Below are 16,037 nucleotides of genomic sequence, written 5' to 3'. Positions count from 1 at the left end.
TACCCTGTGGGTATCTGGCTCTGCCTTTCCCTTCCTGTCTGTTCCGTGTGTACAGAGTCCTGTCCGTTCTGCTCCGGCAGTCCTGTCCTGCCCTGCTTCTGCCCGCTGCTCCGGCAGTCCTGTCCTGCCCTGCCTGTACCCCTCTGCCTGTAATGTTCCTGAGTCCCAGTGTGTACTGGGCCCTATCCCGCCTGTGTTCCTACCTGCTAGTGCCTCCCTGTCTGCACTCTAGCTGTGCTTGCCTGTAACCCTCTGCCTGTATTGTTCCTGAGTCCCGGTGTGTACTGGGTCCTATCCCGCCTGTGTTCCTACCTGCTAGTGCCTCCCTGTCTGCACTCTAGCTGTGCTTGCCTTTACCCCCCTGCCTGCATACCCGCCTGCCTGCATACCAGTCGTGCCTGCCTATACCCACCAGTCTGTGTGCCAGCCTACCAGCCTGTTCCTGTATTCCCCTGTGTGGGTCAACAGCCGTGTCCGGGGTCTGTCCTGGAGTAGCACCTGGTCCCTCTGCTCGGTTCCTCCTTGGTGCACTGGCGTCGTATGCCGTCGTGCGACCCTGGTCGGATCGGGTGAATACTTAGTCACGCCCCTCCAGGCATTCACTCTCCGGCACGGTCCAGTGGAATCACTACCAATCACACGCACACGCCGCTTAGCCCGGGCGTGTGCATAACAGCGGTCATGTCTAATATTGGCGTGACCCCATGAATTTCGGGCTTAGGGCCAGCGGATAATACAAAGCTGGCCCTAACCCCTTTATTACCCAGTGAGCCACCGGACCAGGGCCCTGGATGAGTTGGATACAGCGCCAGAAGATGGCGCTTCTATGAACGCAACATTTTCTGGGGTGGCTGCGGACTGCAGTTCGCAGCAGGGGGGGCCCACAAAGCTTGGGCCACCCTGCGCTGTGGATTCCAGCCCCCAGCTGCTTAGTTGTACCTGGCTGGACACAAAGATAGGGCGAAGCCCCACGTTTTTTTTTTTTTTTTTACTTATTTCATGAAATTCATGAAATAATTTTTAAAAAAAGTGTTGTGTCCGGCCTGGTACAAATAGTCAGCTGGGAGTTGGGGGCAGCCCGTTCCTGGATGCTGTACCTGGCTGGCATACAAAAATATGGCAAAGCCCACGTCAAAATTTTTGGGAAGAATTAATTAAAAAATAAATAATAATTTAGGGACTGCATCTTTATTAACCCCTCAAGTGTCATTTAGTGTTAAAATAAAGGATTTATTAAAAAAAAAAATTGGCGTGGAATCCCCCATAATTTTAGGCTCTAGCGGAGGTTAAGCAGACGGCTGAGGCAGATGTTTGAAGCCTGGGAAGGGGGTAATACAGACGGAGCTTCCCAGGCTACTAATATCAGCCCCCAGCTGAATACCTAGCCTTTACCAGCTATTAAAATGGGAGACCACCCAAAAAAATTACATCTGGTCCCCCTATTTTAATAGCTAGCAAAGGCTAGGCAGACAGCTGGGGGCTGATATTAATAGCTCAGGAAGGGTGCCATGAATATTGGCCCCCTCCCAGGCTAGAAACACCAGCCGTCAGTCGCCCCAGAAATGGCGCATCCATAGAATGCGCCAATTCTGGCACTTAGCCTCGCTCTTCCCACTGCCCTGTAGTGGTGGCAGTGGGATAATAGGGCTGGGGTTGATGTCAGCTTATAATGCCAGCTGACATCAAGCTCAGGTTAGCAATGGAGAGGCGTCTATAAGACACCCCCATTACTAACCTACAAAGTGTTAAAAAGAAAAAACACACACTACACCCAGAAAAAAATAATTTATTTGAAATAAAACACACAATTTTATTTAATTCTTAGTTTACTTAAAAAAAATAGTTACCTGTCCACGTTCCTGCGCTGATCTCCCATGCACAGCTGTCACATCTGGAGATGGTGACAGCTGTGCATGGCTGCTGTAAGCTCACACTGCCGGGAACACGTCCGCTCCCGGCAGCGGAAGCCACTGACTGAGGTCACCGGAGTGCATTCAGGCAGCGCAGCTCCGGAGATCTCCTTTACGGCACTGCTGTACCATGGGAATTTCTCACGGTACAGCAGGGCCGTATAGGAGCTAACCGGAGTAGCGCTGCCTGAACTCCGGCGAACCCGCTCATGCAATGACGGGGCTGCTTTACGGCCCCGTCATTCTAGCGGCGGCAGCGGTTACATTCTATGCGGCTGCTCTGAACTGGAGATCTTCGTGGGACACTCGTGGACTACTACGGAGGGGTAAGGATAAGGTTGTGGTTTATTATTTTATATTTTATTACAGGAGATCGATGGCTTCGGGGAATTAGGTGTCCAGGTGAGTATAGGTGTAGTTTTTTATTTTTTACTTTTATTTTAGGTGGCAATCGGCGGGGACAGGTAATGTATAAACTAATTTATTTTAGGTAACCACTGGCCACCAATGAAATGTATTTAAAATTTATTGGCGACCAACAACCCAAAAAAAAAAATATGGGGGCCTAAATAAAACATGTATAGGGGAAAAAATAGAAAGCTATGGGGGACAAAATAACATATGGGCCAGTTTAAAGGGCAATTTAAATAGCAGGATCAGGCTGATGGGAACTACTGCTCCCATCAAGCTAATCCTGCTGGCACGAGTGGACGGGGGACAGACATAGGCCGATGGGAGTAGTAGTGTCACATCGGCCTATGTCTGCCTACACGCACACATCGCGCACACAACCCGCACACATCGCGCACACATCCCGCACACATCGCGCACACACCCACAGACATCGCACACACACCAATCATGACCGGTCTGATGGTCTGGGAGGTGAGGCTGACCTGTGCGGCCGTGGGAAAGTTCATGTGAGTTCATGCAGCCAAGCATGAACTCGCATGAACCCTCTGAGGGCACCGCGGCTACTTCAAATGAACAGCTGTTCATTTGAAATAACCGGTGGGAGAGCGCAGCACAGAACGGGAAAGCCGGCGGTGAAGTCTTTTCACTGCCGGCTTCCCCGCCCGGGTCCTTCGCTCCCCGCTCCTTGGTGCTGCGCTCCCCGCCCCGTCCTAACTTACTATCGGGATGGGAGATGGCGAGGGGAGCGGAGGATCGGGGTGGTAGGCTGCGGGGAAGCAGTATGGGGCTGTGTGATTGTTTAAAAGCCGGCGGCTTTTTACCGCCCGGTAGGCTGCGGGGAAGCAGTATGGGGCTGTGTGATTGTTTAAAAGCCGGCGGCTTTTTACCGCCCGCCAGCTTTTTACCGCCCGCCGACTTTTAAACAATCAGGAGAATTCTGGGATGGCATTCTGATGACAGGCTGGATCGCAGCTGAGCGCTACCATCCAGCTTGTCATCCTTCAGAGACACTGCAGAGCGCAGGCATTATGGGAACTTCCGATTCCGGTATTCGATATTGTAAAAGTATCGGAATTAAGTATCGGAATTCCGATACCGTGAATATCGGCCGATACCCGATATTACAGTATCGGAATGCTCAACACTAGTCACGTGTAATGAATATCTCCTGCAGTATTGCTAATGTCGATTCCAGTGTTGGTAAAGGAGACGAGAATTAGCGTCATGGAAGATGAGTCTATGAGAAACGTATTCAGCTGCCGACTCCGAGGAAGAAAGAAGAAAACTAAACGCTGTAAAATAATAAATCTCCTCATATGTTTCCCCTTATTATCTCCAGTAATTGTATTATTACCCAGGATTTTTATGATGCTACATCTGCTCATCATCTTCTCATTCAGGTCTCTACAATATCAGATCCTCTCAGTGAAGATCTTCTATAGAAGAGAATTTTCCTTATTGATCCACCATAAAAGATGGATCTGGACAGAGACAAGATGGTGGAGAGGATATTGCACCTCACCCTAGAGATCCTCTTCCGGCTTACTGGAGAGGTGAGAGATTCTGATGACGTCACATTACATCATTCTTATCTATGGGAATAACAGATGGACAGAACTGGAGAGGTGAGGACTCTGAAAATGTCTGTAGTGAGATTTATTAATGTGTCTCTCCATAACCAGGATTACACAGTAGTGAAGAAGACCTCTAGTGAGCGCTGTCAGGACCCTGTGTCTGAGGGATGGGGAAGACCCCTGAGCCCAATCACAGGGCCTCCGTCTCACCCCTTCATACATGAGGACATCAATGACCAGAAGATCCTAGAACTCACCTATAAGATGATTGAGCTGCTGACTGGAGAGGTGACACTGCTGGGAATGCTGGGACATTATACAGTAACGCTATGGAGAGATCCGGATGATGACTGTATCATTGTATGTGTCAGGTGCCTATAAGGTGTCAGGATGTCACCATCTATTTCTCCATGGAGGAGTGGGAGTATTTAGAAGGACACAAAGATCTCTACAAGGACGTCATGATGGAGGTTCCCCAGCCCCTCACATCACCAGGTAATAGACAGGACTAAATACACACGACCTATAATTATCTGTATGTAAAGATGAATTCAGTCCCTGTATGTGTTTCCTCCAGATCCATCCAGTAAGAGGACAACGCCAGAGAGATGTCCCCGTCCTCTTCTTCCACAGGACTGTAAACAAGAAGATCCCAATGTTCCTCAGGATCATCAGGTAGATGGAGAGAAGGTGTCATGAGATCTCCCCTATGATGTGTAGACGGCTGTGAAGGTCTTGTGCTCAGTCTTGTTTTATTCACCATTATTATGTTTTCTTCTTGTGTAATGAGAACGGTGGAGATGGCAGGATTAGAGCTGATCATAGATGTGACTTCTCCATCTGTCTGTCACTTTTACAATATTTGTTTCAGGGTGAAGATCTGACCCATATTAATACTACAGAGACATATGTGAGGGGTGATGAGCGGTGTAAGGAGGAGATTCCTACATATGACTACCCAGGTGAGTAGTAACCACTAAATGCAGAGAAGTCACAGATTCTTCTCAGTCACCGGCTGTGGCTGCTTTATCGGTGGTGTAGTCCGGCCGTATCACAATCGTGTGATCACTCTTTTGCCTCTAGATCACAAAACTCTTCTCCACCCAAAACTGTTCAAATGAATTTGGGCATTGAACACCCCTTTTCTATAGAACTTACAACCTGGAGGATCCACCTACCCCCTGGGATTAGTAGACGCTGACCGGTACCTGCCCAGATCTGTAAACTACAAAGACAAATGGCAGCGTACGTAGAAAGTGCTGACAAGTGAGAAAATCACTTGAAGAAAAATATTCTGATGGGCCTGTAAGAGAAAGCGGAGGGTAATGATGCTGTTGGCTTCCTAGATCCCTGATATCTTATTGGATGAATCTACCTTCTCTCCCTTCTGTGCAGCTGAATGTGCTCGTATGGTCCCTACAAGACCAGGTCCAGTCTTTCTGACCAAACTTCACTTTTATGATCGACAATATTAAATGTGCAGTGAGGGCCAAGTGTGAATTTCTGTACAAAGTTTCCCTTTATTCTGACTTTTTAATTTCTTTTAAAACTGAATAACTTCAAGCCGGATTGGGATAAAACTACATAAATAACATTACACCTGTGCCATGATATGTCTCTAAGCTGTGCGTGGCTGATGGCTGTAATATACATCTATTCCCGCCTGCAGGAGATGTGGTGGCATGGCTCGAGCCCTGGTTTCATGGATTCACTCCACGTCATAAATTACATTATGTTTTCAATCCTAAAGAATTCAGATTCCTGCACAATCTCTCCTGAAATGGGGTCACTAATACTTTCTCTACTCTTCTGGTCAGGACTCATCATACCTCCAATGGTCCCCCATAAATGAGTGCGACTCCGGTTTAGTGTTGGATTTCTCCCTTCATACATACATTGGTGTTGGGGATGTAACATATATTTTTATTGTTATATTTTTTTTACATGTTCATTCTGTATGATAGTTTATTTGGGGTCGGATCGGCCGGCCTCACCTATGTGAGTCTTTAACTACCTAGTAGTTACAGTTACAGATTGAAGGGTTTTTTTCTGAAGAAGACTGTTCAGCTTGATCATTTCAGTCGGTGTTATTATCTGTAGTCACAGTTTTGCCCATTACTCTTTAATCCTTCCTTATGGATCTGGACTTACACAGATACTCCTAGGCTTGGGCCATAGTGTTACTTGCTGTTCTGTGGAGTGAGATGGGAAGAAGAATAGTCAGGTAGCCGGGTCAGAACCAGGAGGGCAGAGAAAATACAAAATCAGAATATGCAAAAATAGTCAGTAAACGGGCCGAGGTCACAATGGAAAACAAATACTCAAGCCGGGAGCTGAGCACAGAGGCCTGAACCAGAGGAGAACAAGGCTGGATCTGGCAGCTTCTGGCAATATGCTTCCAGCTTTAGTAGGGTGCGGTGATTTCCATATGGCTGAAGCAGGGAGCAGATTACTCCAGCTGGACAGCACACACACCCATACCGCCAGACTGGATGGTACTACTGGTTCCATGCAAACTAATCTAAGTGGCTGGACAGAGCCTGCGCCGTCCAGAACTTTTGGTTCCGACGTCTTCTCAATCACCAGCGCCGCCTGCAGAATAAATAGGACAGCACCTGGTGACAGAAGCAGACGTCGCAGGAGCAGATCCCAGAGGATATGGGACACACCACACCATACAAAATGTCAGAAAATCCGAGCAGTAGAAATTCCCATATATTGACTCCATTTTGAAAATTATGACCCTCAATGAATTAATCTTAAGAAGTTGTCACTACTTTGACTCCACAGTCACTTTCCGAAAATTAGCACACAGTAGATGTTTCAAAGTGAACATTACAAATATGCCATTTTATTGCCCAACACATAGTGCCCAGATTGTGCTCCAGGAGACACACACTGTAAATGTAAGTGGGTTCTTTTCACTATAGTAATGCCAAGGCACCCTGCATGGCTCAGAAGAGAGGGGGAGATTTGACTTTGGGAGAGCGGATATTGCTGGATTGGTTTTTAGAAACAAAGTTGCTTTTCAAGAGCCTTTGAGCCACTAATCATGTGAAAAACTCTGTTTTTCCACTGACAAATGATGGACCTGAGTGGGGACTTGTTTTTTGTGAGATGAGTAGAAGTTTTTATTGGTATTCTTTTTGCCTATATAACATTGTTTGGCTCTTTATTCCATATTTGGGAGCCTGAATGAACAAACAGTTGAACATCTACTGGGTCTTGCTATGCAGTTTTCTATTACACTGTGAACTGCAATTTTCTTGGTGAATAATTCAATATTTTTTACATGAGTTGCTATTTTACAGTTTAAGTAGAAATGTTAAAAAATATATAATTCAAGAATATTTTATTCAAAAATAATTATTGGTTTTATTCTTGGCAGATGACTGTACCAGGAGATCAGAGGGACAGCTGACATCTTCAATTTTTAAATCAGACGATCTTGAGATCCCACAGGATACAATTGAAGTGAACGCCATTACTCCAGATATACCACCATCCCTTCACAGGAAAGATCAATCATCTGATCCTGTGAAACTGGTCCTGTCTTCTGATTCATTACCGACTACTAAGGAAAATCATAGTCACAAAATAAGCATTAAAAAACAAACTGCTCCTAAAGCAAAGAAGCCATTTTCACGTTCAGAATGTGTAAATAGTTTTCTTAAGCATCAAAACATTCACACAGCAGAGAAAAGATTTTTTTGTTTCAAGTGTGGGAAATGTTTTAATCAGAAATCAAATCTTGTTAATCACCAGAGAAGTCACACAAAGAAGAAGCCATTTTCTTGTTCAGAATGTGGAAAATGTTTTACAGAGAAATCTAGGTTTAGCAGACATCAGAGAACTCACACAGGGGAGAAGCCTTTTTCATGCTCAGAATGTGGGAAATGTTTTAACCAGAAAGCGCATCTTGATAACCACCAGAAAACCCACAGAGGAGAGAAGCCATTTTCTTGTTCAGAATGTGGAAAATGTTTTACATTGAAATCAAGTTTTATCAGACATCAGAGAACTCACACAGGGGAGAAGCCTTTTTCCTGTTTTGAATGTGAGAAATGTTTTAACCAGAAATCAGATTTGGTCAATCACCAGAGAACTCACACAGGGGAGAAGCCTTTTTCCTGTTCAGAATGTGGGAAATGTTTTAACCGTAAAGCGATTCTTGATAGCCACCAGAGAACCCACACAGGGGAGAAGCCTTTTTCATGTTCAGAATGTGGGAAATGTTTTAACCAGAAATCAGATTTGGTCTATCACCAGAGAACTCACACAGGGGAGAGGCCTTTTTCCTGTTCAGAATGTGGGAAATGTTTTAACCAGAAATCAGATTTGCTTAAGCACCAGAGAACTCACACAGGGGAGAAGCCTTTTTCCTGTTCAGAATGTGGGAAATGTTTTAAACAGAAATTTGATTTGGTCAATCACCAGAGAACTCACACAGGGGAGAAGCCTTTTTCCTGTTCAGAATGTTGAAAACGTTTTAACCATAAATCAGATTTGCTTAAGCACCAGAGAATTCACACAGGGGAGAAGCCTTTTTCCTGTTCAGAATGTGGGAAATGTTTTAACCGTAAAGCAATTCTTGATAGCCACCAGAGAACTCACATAGGGGAGAAGCCTTTTTCCTGTTCAGAATGTGGAAAATGTTTTAACCAGAAATCAGGTTTGGTTAAGCACCAGAGAACTCACACAGGGGAGAAACCTTTTTCCTGTTCAGAATGTGGGAAATGTTTTAACCGTAAAGAGATTCTTGATAGCCACCAGAGAACTCACACAGGGGAGAAGCCTTTTTCATGCTCAGAATGTGGGATATGTTTTAACCAGAAAGTGCATCTTGATAACCACCAGAAAACCCACACAGGAGAGAAGCCACTTTCTTGTTCAGAATGTGGAAAATGTTTTACATTGAAATCAAGTTTTATCAGACATCAGAGAACTCACACAGGAGAGAAGCCTTTTTCCTGTTTTGAATGTGAGAAATGTTTTAACCAGAAATCAGATTTGGTCAATCACCAGAGAACTCACACAGGGGAGAAGCCTTTTTCCTGTTCAGAATGTGGGAAATGTTTTAACCGTAAAGCGATTCTTGATAGCCACCAGAGAACCCACACAGGGGAGAAGCCTTTTTCATGTTCAGAGTGTGGGAAATGTTTTAACCAGAATTCAGATTTGGTCAATCACCAGAGAACTCACACAGTGGAGAAGCCTTTTTCCTGTTCAGAATGTGGAAAATGTTTTAAACAGAAATCAGATTTGGGTAAGCACCAGAGAACTCACACAGGGGAGAAACCTTTTTCCTGTTCAGAATGTGGAAAATGTTTTAACCAGAAATCAAATCTGGTTAAGCACCAGAGAATTCACACAGGGGAGAAGCCTTTTTCCTGTTCAGAATGTGGCAAATGTTTTAACCAGAAATCAGATGTTGTTATACACCAGAGAACCCACACAGGGGAGAAGCCTTTTTCCTGTTCAGAATGTGGAAAATGTTTTGTGAAGAAATCCTCACTTCTTAGTCACCAAAGTACTCACACAGGTGAGAAGCCATTTTCATGTTCTTAATGTGGGAAATGTTTTACTCAGAAATCAACTCTTAATAAACTTCAGAGAAGTCACACAGGGGAGAAGCCTATTTAAATTCTAACCGAAAATTGTATCTTCTTAAAGAGGTTTTCCACTTCTATTGGTACAACGCCTTCTCATTCCTCATGTTTGGCCTTTTTAAAATAAAAACACTCATACGCACCTCCCGTTGTGGCGCCGTTCCATTGGTGTCACAACTCGCGTTTCTGGGGCTCACATAAGGTTATTGCATCACACAGTCCTGCTCCCAATCAACAACGCCTTCGTACAGCTATATGAAAAAGTTTGGGCACCCCTATTAATCTTAAGCTTAATGTTTTATAAAAATTGGTATTTTTGCAACAGCTATTTCAGTTTGATATATGTAATAACTGTTGGACACAGTAATGTTTCTGCCTTGAAATGAGGTTTATTGTACTAACAGAAAATGTGCAATCTGCATTCAAACAAAATTTGTCAGGTGCATAAGTATGGGCACCCTTATCATTTTCTTGTTTTAAATACTTCTACCTACTTTTTACTGACTTACTAAAGCACTTTTTTTGGTTTTGTAACCTCATTGAGCTTTGAACTTCATAACCAGGTGTATGCAATCATGAGAAAAGCTACTTAAAGTGGCCGCTTGCAAGTTGTTCTCCTGTTTGAATCTCCTCTGAAGAGTGGCATCATGGGCTCCTCAAAACCACTGTCAAATGATCTGAAAACAAAGATTATTCAACATAGTTGTTCAGGAGAAGGATACAAAAAGCTGTCTCACAGATTTAACCTGTCAGTTTCCACTGTGAGGAACATAGTAAGGAAATGGAAGAACACAGGGACAGTTCTTGTTAAGGCCAGAAGTGGCAGGCCAAGATAAACATCAGAAAGGCAGAGAAGAAGAATGGTGAGATCAATCAAGGACAATCCTCAGACCACCTCGAGAGAGCTGCAGCATCAACTTGCTGCAAATGGTGTCACTGTGCATCGGTCAACTATACAACGCACTTTGCACAAGGAGAAGCTGTATGGGAGAGTGATGCGAAAGAAGCTATTTCTGCAAGCACGGCACAAACAGAGTCTGCTGAGGTATGCCAAAGCACATTTGGAGAAGCCAATTTCTTTTTGGAAGAAGGTCCTGTGGACTGATGAAACCAAGATTGAGTTGTTTGGTCATACAAAAAGGCGTTATGCATGGCGGCAAAAAAACACAGCATTCCAAGAAAAACACTTGCTACCCACAGTAAAATTTGGTGGAGGTTCCATCATGCTTTGGGGCTGTGTGGCCAATGCCGCCACCGGGAATCTTGTTAAAGTTGAGGGACGCATGGATTCCACTCAGTATCAGCAGATTCTTGACAATAATGTTCAAGAATCAGTGATAAAGTTGAAGTTACGCAGGGGATGGATCTTTCAGCAAGACAATGATCCAAAACACCGCTCCAAATATACTCAGGCATTCATGCAGAGGAACAATTACAATGTTCTGGAATGGTCATCCCAGTCCCCAGACCTGAATATCATTGAACATCTGTGGGATCATTTGAAGAGGGCTGTCCATGCTCGGCGACCATCAAACTTTACAGAACTGGAATTGTTTTGTAAAGAGGAATGGTCAAAAATACCTTCATCCAGGATCCAGGAACTCATTAAAAGCTACAGGAACCGACTAGAGGCTGTTATTTTTGCAAAAGGAGGATCTACTAAATATTAATGTCACTTTTCTGGTGAGGTGCCCATACTTATGCACCTGTCAAATTTTGTTTGAATGCAGATTGCACATTTTCTGTTAGTACAATAAACCTCATTTCAAGGCAGAAACATTACTGTGTCCAACAGTTATTACATATATCAAACTGAAATAGCTGCTGCAAAAACACCAATTTTTATAAAACATTAAGCTTAAGATTAATAGGGGTGCCCAAACTTTTTCATATAACTGTACGTATTGAAAATCAACAGGAAAGACATGGCCTGGACATAGCAATGAGAGCACTCTCTTCAGACCGTGTTCCTGGGGGAATTATAAGCAATTTCCGGCCTTAAACATGACGTCCGATATGGGAAAGAAAGACGAGATCGGAGGTTAATCTGAGGTCCTCCACCTCCGTCAGCATGTCTGGTATGCAGTGTTTCTTATCGAAAGTCTTATCATCCTGCTCTGGAGCCATTACTGCCTCATCTCAGCTTGGAAAAAGAAGCAGTATTAAACCTCATGATGCCAGACAGCTCAAGCCTGTAAGTCCTGCACCAACTTCTCTCTTAATGTAGGCCTCACAAGAAAACATCTCCACAAATCTCCCTGTATTCTCACCAAAGCCCACATACTGAGCAGTGCTTGCTGCACAGGAAAATATACTCCCCCAGCCACAGGGGATTTTAATATGGGGAAAGCCATAATTGATTTGTATTTCATATTCCGTCTATCCCTACTAAACAAGAGATAGAGCAATATATACAAAGGCTGAAGACCACGTACAAAACTGAAATACGTCCCCTCACTTCTAGCCTATCACAGCTTACTGACAAGGTACAGAGATAAGAGGATGATGTCGTACAAGTTGTGGCCATCAAAATGCTGAGAAAGAAACACTGGATCTTCACAGCCAGCAAATAAACAGTCTCTTTAATATCATTGATGACCAAGAAAATCACAATAATATCCTGAAATCACCAATGCACAAACGATCAGGCCAACACTGTGGACATTGTTCAATTACATCCTTGGTGACCCTATTGATAAGGAGCTGGAGATCGACAGGGCGCACCGTACATTAGGCAATCATGGCCCAGATCCTGAGCGTCCAAGGGACATTATCGGTCACATACATTTTTTCAATGTAAAAGAGGCCGTTCTGAGGAAAGCAGGGGAGTTGGGTCCTGGTGATTTCAATGGAAAACGCATACAATTGCTCACAGATCTATCCTGAATGGCACTTGCTCAAAGAAGGGTATTGAAGCCACTACTTGATACTCTCTAGGTAAATGGTCTGATGTACTCCTGTGGTACCCTTTCCAGCTGCGAGTCTGAAAAAAATGGAACATTGTATACTTTGAAAGATCAAAGCGACATGAAACCATTCTGTGATGTCCTGGACATTCCCAGAATCCATATATCTGACTGGCCTTCTTCTCCACCATTGCCACAGAGCTTCGGCACCTCACAGAAGGCTTTCAATGGATCAGGAATTTGATGGTGATGCACCCAGATGGGAAAGGAACCTGCCAATCATATCAGCTCCTGAAATGAATCTTCTTTTCCCTGATGAGAGAGACAGTTTGCAGATGCTTACTTATTTCTTTCAGAATATAATAAGATATATCTAAATAGAGTTTTAGGTGCCACTCTTCCACTATACAGAATGTCTCAGTTCATATCTTAGAACGGCATTTAATTTGAGTTCACATTATATTACTGTAATATCAGGCTGTATTACTTTGCTCGCTATATATTCTATGGTTCCCCCTAATAGGAACCCTAGGACTAAAGGTTTGACTTACGCCTGTAAAGACAACCCTCAGTTAGGGACTTGCATTGGGATCTGCTTGTTTCGCTAGTTCCTGGTGTTCGATATATTCATAATCTATACGTCTTACCCACTGAGAGGTAGACGTTACTATCTACCATCTATACTTGCTCTTTGCTCTTAATCTTTTTCTCCTCCCCTCCTCCTTTTTCTTCATATAATATGACACAACGCAGAACTCGTTCCTTGAATGTCAGAGGACTTAATGTTCCAGAGAAAGGAGCTCAAGTGTTTTATCATATGAATAAACAACACGTTCATTTTCTCTTCTTCAGGAGACCCACTTTAGAGGCGATCATATACTGTACCTCAGATTACTAACAGATATTATTCATCTTGGCGTCACAGTACAAATGATGTTTTGAAGTCTAAGGTGCGGAGTATAGGCCGACACAGATCACTGCCGCATACTATGGTAGAAACACTGTCTGACACGAAGGGGAGGTATATGTTTGTTAAGATCTCCATCTATTCCAAAATTTTGACTTTGGCAAAGTTCTGTCTCCTTAATTGTGACCTAATTAAGACATGATGTCAATACTTGACCAAACAAAAACATTTTGCAGGGGACCTTATCATCGGAGGTGACTTTAATTTTGTCTTCGATCCTTCTTTAGACGCATCCTTGGGCCGGAGTCACCAATCTAAATCAATCAAAAATTGGGAAAAGGAAAGGGGGAAAAAGAAGAGAGTGTGAATAAAAATTAACTTTTATTAATTTATTGTAAAATATCTTAAAATGTGACAAAAAACATACATCCTGTGAGGATGTATATAGGGTCACTGCTAATTGTAATAGGTTGAATAGCTGTGACCCTGTAAATCCTGGAATGTATAGGACAGCACTAGAGTTATGAAGTTCCACAACCAGGGTCCCTTAAATTAAATGGTTGGGTAGTATATCAGACTAGAATTCTAAATTGTGCCTATCCCAAGTGTGTATATATATACTCTAATTAGTGACACATACCCTATTTATCGAAGGAAACTATATCTTTAGCACCCGCTGCAATCCTATTAGGCAGGTCAGATTCCCCGTGGATCGCTAACATGTAGAGTCACTATTTGTTGCGCTGATATGTTGGAGGTTGACATTTCATAAATAAAGATCACCCCTGTCTTGCGTGCGATCATATATATCAATAGTGCGGAGAGATGATCTAATTCGCCACCATGGTCGCACAAGTCAGGTTATTAGCCTGATCACTTGGGTGGATTGTCATGCGTCCACACAGTGCCATCTAACAAGGAGCGGTGCGGTCTCCCAGACTGGTCGCGTGCATGTGGTGTGCACGCGGTCTGTGTGGCAGGAGACAGCAGGCGCTACCGCATTCCACTATTCATGTCAGCTGGCGTGCCAGAGACATTGGCGGCACAGAGGGAAGGACACAGAGCGCCTAGTTGTGCTGTCACATATATGTTCACAGGACAGTTCGTCCCTGACGTGCGTTTCGCCGGGGGTACCGGCTTTTTCTAAGGGCGGTGTCGGCTGCCTCTTCAAACTGTTTATACACCCCATCAAGATTGACAGGTATGGCAGCCAATCATTATTCTGAAAGTGTACAATACACAAATAATTGGGGTAGGGAATACAGTGAACAGATAACAGAACTGTCGGCATTAAAGTGCCTGAAATAATTAATCTGAACACTGTAACCCCAAAAATCAAATGAATTGATAGTTAATACCTGTCATGACAGTCTTTTTAATTTCCTAAAATTATCTCTCACAATGACATTTTTCTAACAAATACATCAGCACTTACGCTGAGAAAATATCTCAAAAGGGAATAGTATATAATTGTGAACTGTGCAAAAGGCAACATAGTATATATAGAGCTCTTATGATATTGCTAGAATTCTGACCGAGTAAAGATCCCACCAGGTCAGAATAAGCTCCAAACATCTGGCACGTATTTTACATGATCAAGGTATATTATTCAGAGGGATATATTTTCTTGGAAGAATGTATTAAAGAGTTCTTATATGACCACAGACCTACACTCATTAAAGATTGTCCAGTACTGGTCCATGAGAATCAATCACATGATACCTTTACAATCCATTAGCGGACCCACTGATTGTTAAATCCCACATGAGGTGTCAAAGAAAGCAGCCAAAATTGAAATTCTCATTTAGTCCGTGAGGACTGACCGAGTTTAATCTGAAAATCCATTCGCTTTCCTTTTTCAAAAGAATTGAATCCAGGTCTCCACCTACGATGTCCAATTTCTGTTGATAGTTAGCCCACCCCTTAAGTTCTTTCCACCGCAAGTCGTGTTTGTTCTTAAAATGTCTTGCGATGGGGGTAGGTGTGAAGACTGTTCTTTGTTCTCGACTTGTATATTCATCTTTGTCATAATTAATAATGCGCCTAATGTGTTCCCTCACTCGAGTTTTCAAGTCTCTAGTGGTCTTCCCTACATATTTCAGTCCACAAGTACACTCCAGGCAGTATACTACCCCAGTAGAGGAACAATTAAGATGTTGACGTATGACGAAATTTCTTCCAGAGGCATCTTTGAGAGATCTCATGGGGACCAAGATTTGGCAGGCCTTACACATCTTACAGGGAAAGAAACCCAGATCTCTAACTGTCATGGGTCTGTTAATCTGCTTAAAATGACTACTAACTAAGGGGCTAGAAATGGAGGTCGTTTTACGGTATCCTAAAGAAGCCTGTGGTGTAAGAAAACGATTGAGATCACAGTCTGATCTCAAAATACCCTAATGTCTATTGAAGATATTCATCATTGTTGACCAGTCCTCATGATATTCCGTGATGAATCTCACTTTATCATTTTGTTGTGGGTTCCGTTTCCTCGGAATCAAAAGTTCTTTCCTTTCAGTTCTTAAAGCGATATTGTACGCTTTTTTGATGTTATTCTTAGAATAATTCCTAACTAACAATCTTCCTTTTAGTTCTTCCGCTCTTACTTTAAAACCTTCGAAAGTGGAGCAGTTGCAGCGTAACCGCAAAAATTCCCCCTTAGGGATAGCTCTAATGGTTGCCGGTGAGTGGGCACTCCTGGCATCCAGAATGCTGTT

The 16,037-nt window shown here is 43.4% G+C and overlaps 1 pseudogene; it reads left to right on the top strand.

Annotated features, from left to right (window-relative positions):
- The window catches only part of LOC141171890 (uncharacterized), an 853,981-nt pseudogene that overhangs the window by 820,943 nt on the left and 17,001 nt on the right, over positions 1-16,037 (top strand).

The sequence above is a fragment of the Phyllobates terribilis genome, unplaced genomic scaffold (genome assembly GCF_046119375.1).
Source record: "Phyllobates terribilis strain yellow unplaced genomic scaffold, ASM4611937v1 Scaffold_12__6_contigs__length_324123572, whole genome shotgun sequence".
In the NCBI taxonomy this organism is placed as follows: Eukaryota; Metazoa; Chordata; class Amphibia; order Anura; family Dendrobatidae; genus Phyllobates; species Phyllobates terribilis.
Note: the sequence above shows the minus strand (reverse complement) of the source record. Positions and strands in the feature narration are given on the sequence as shown.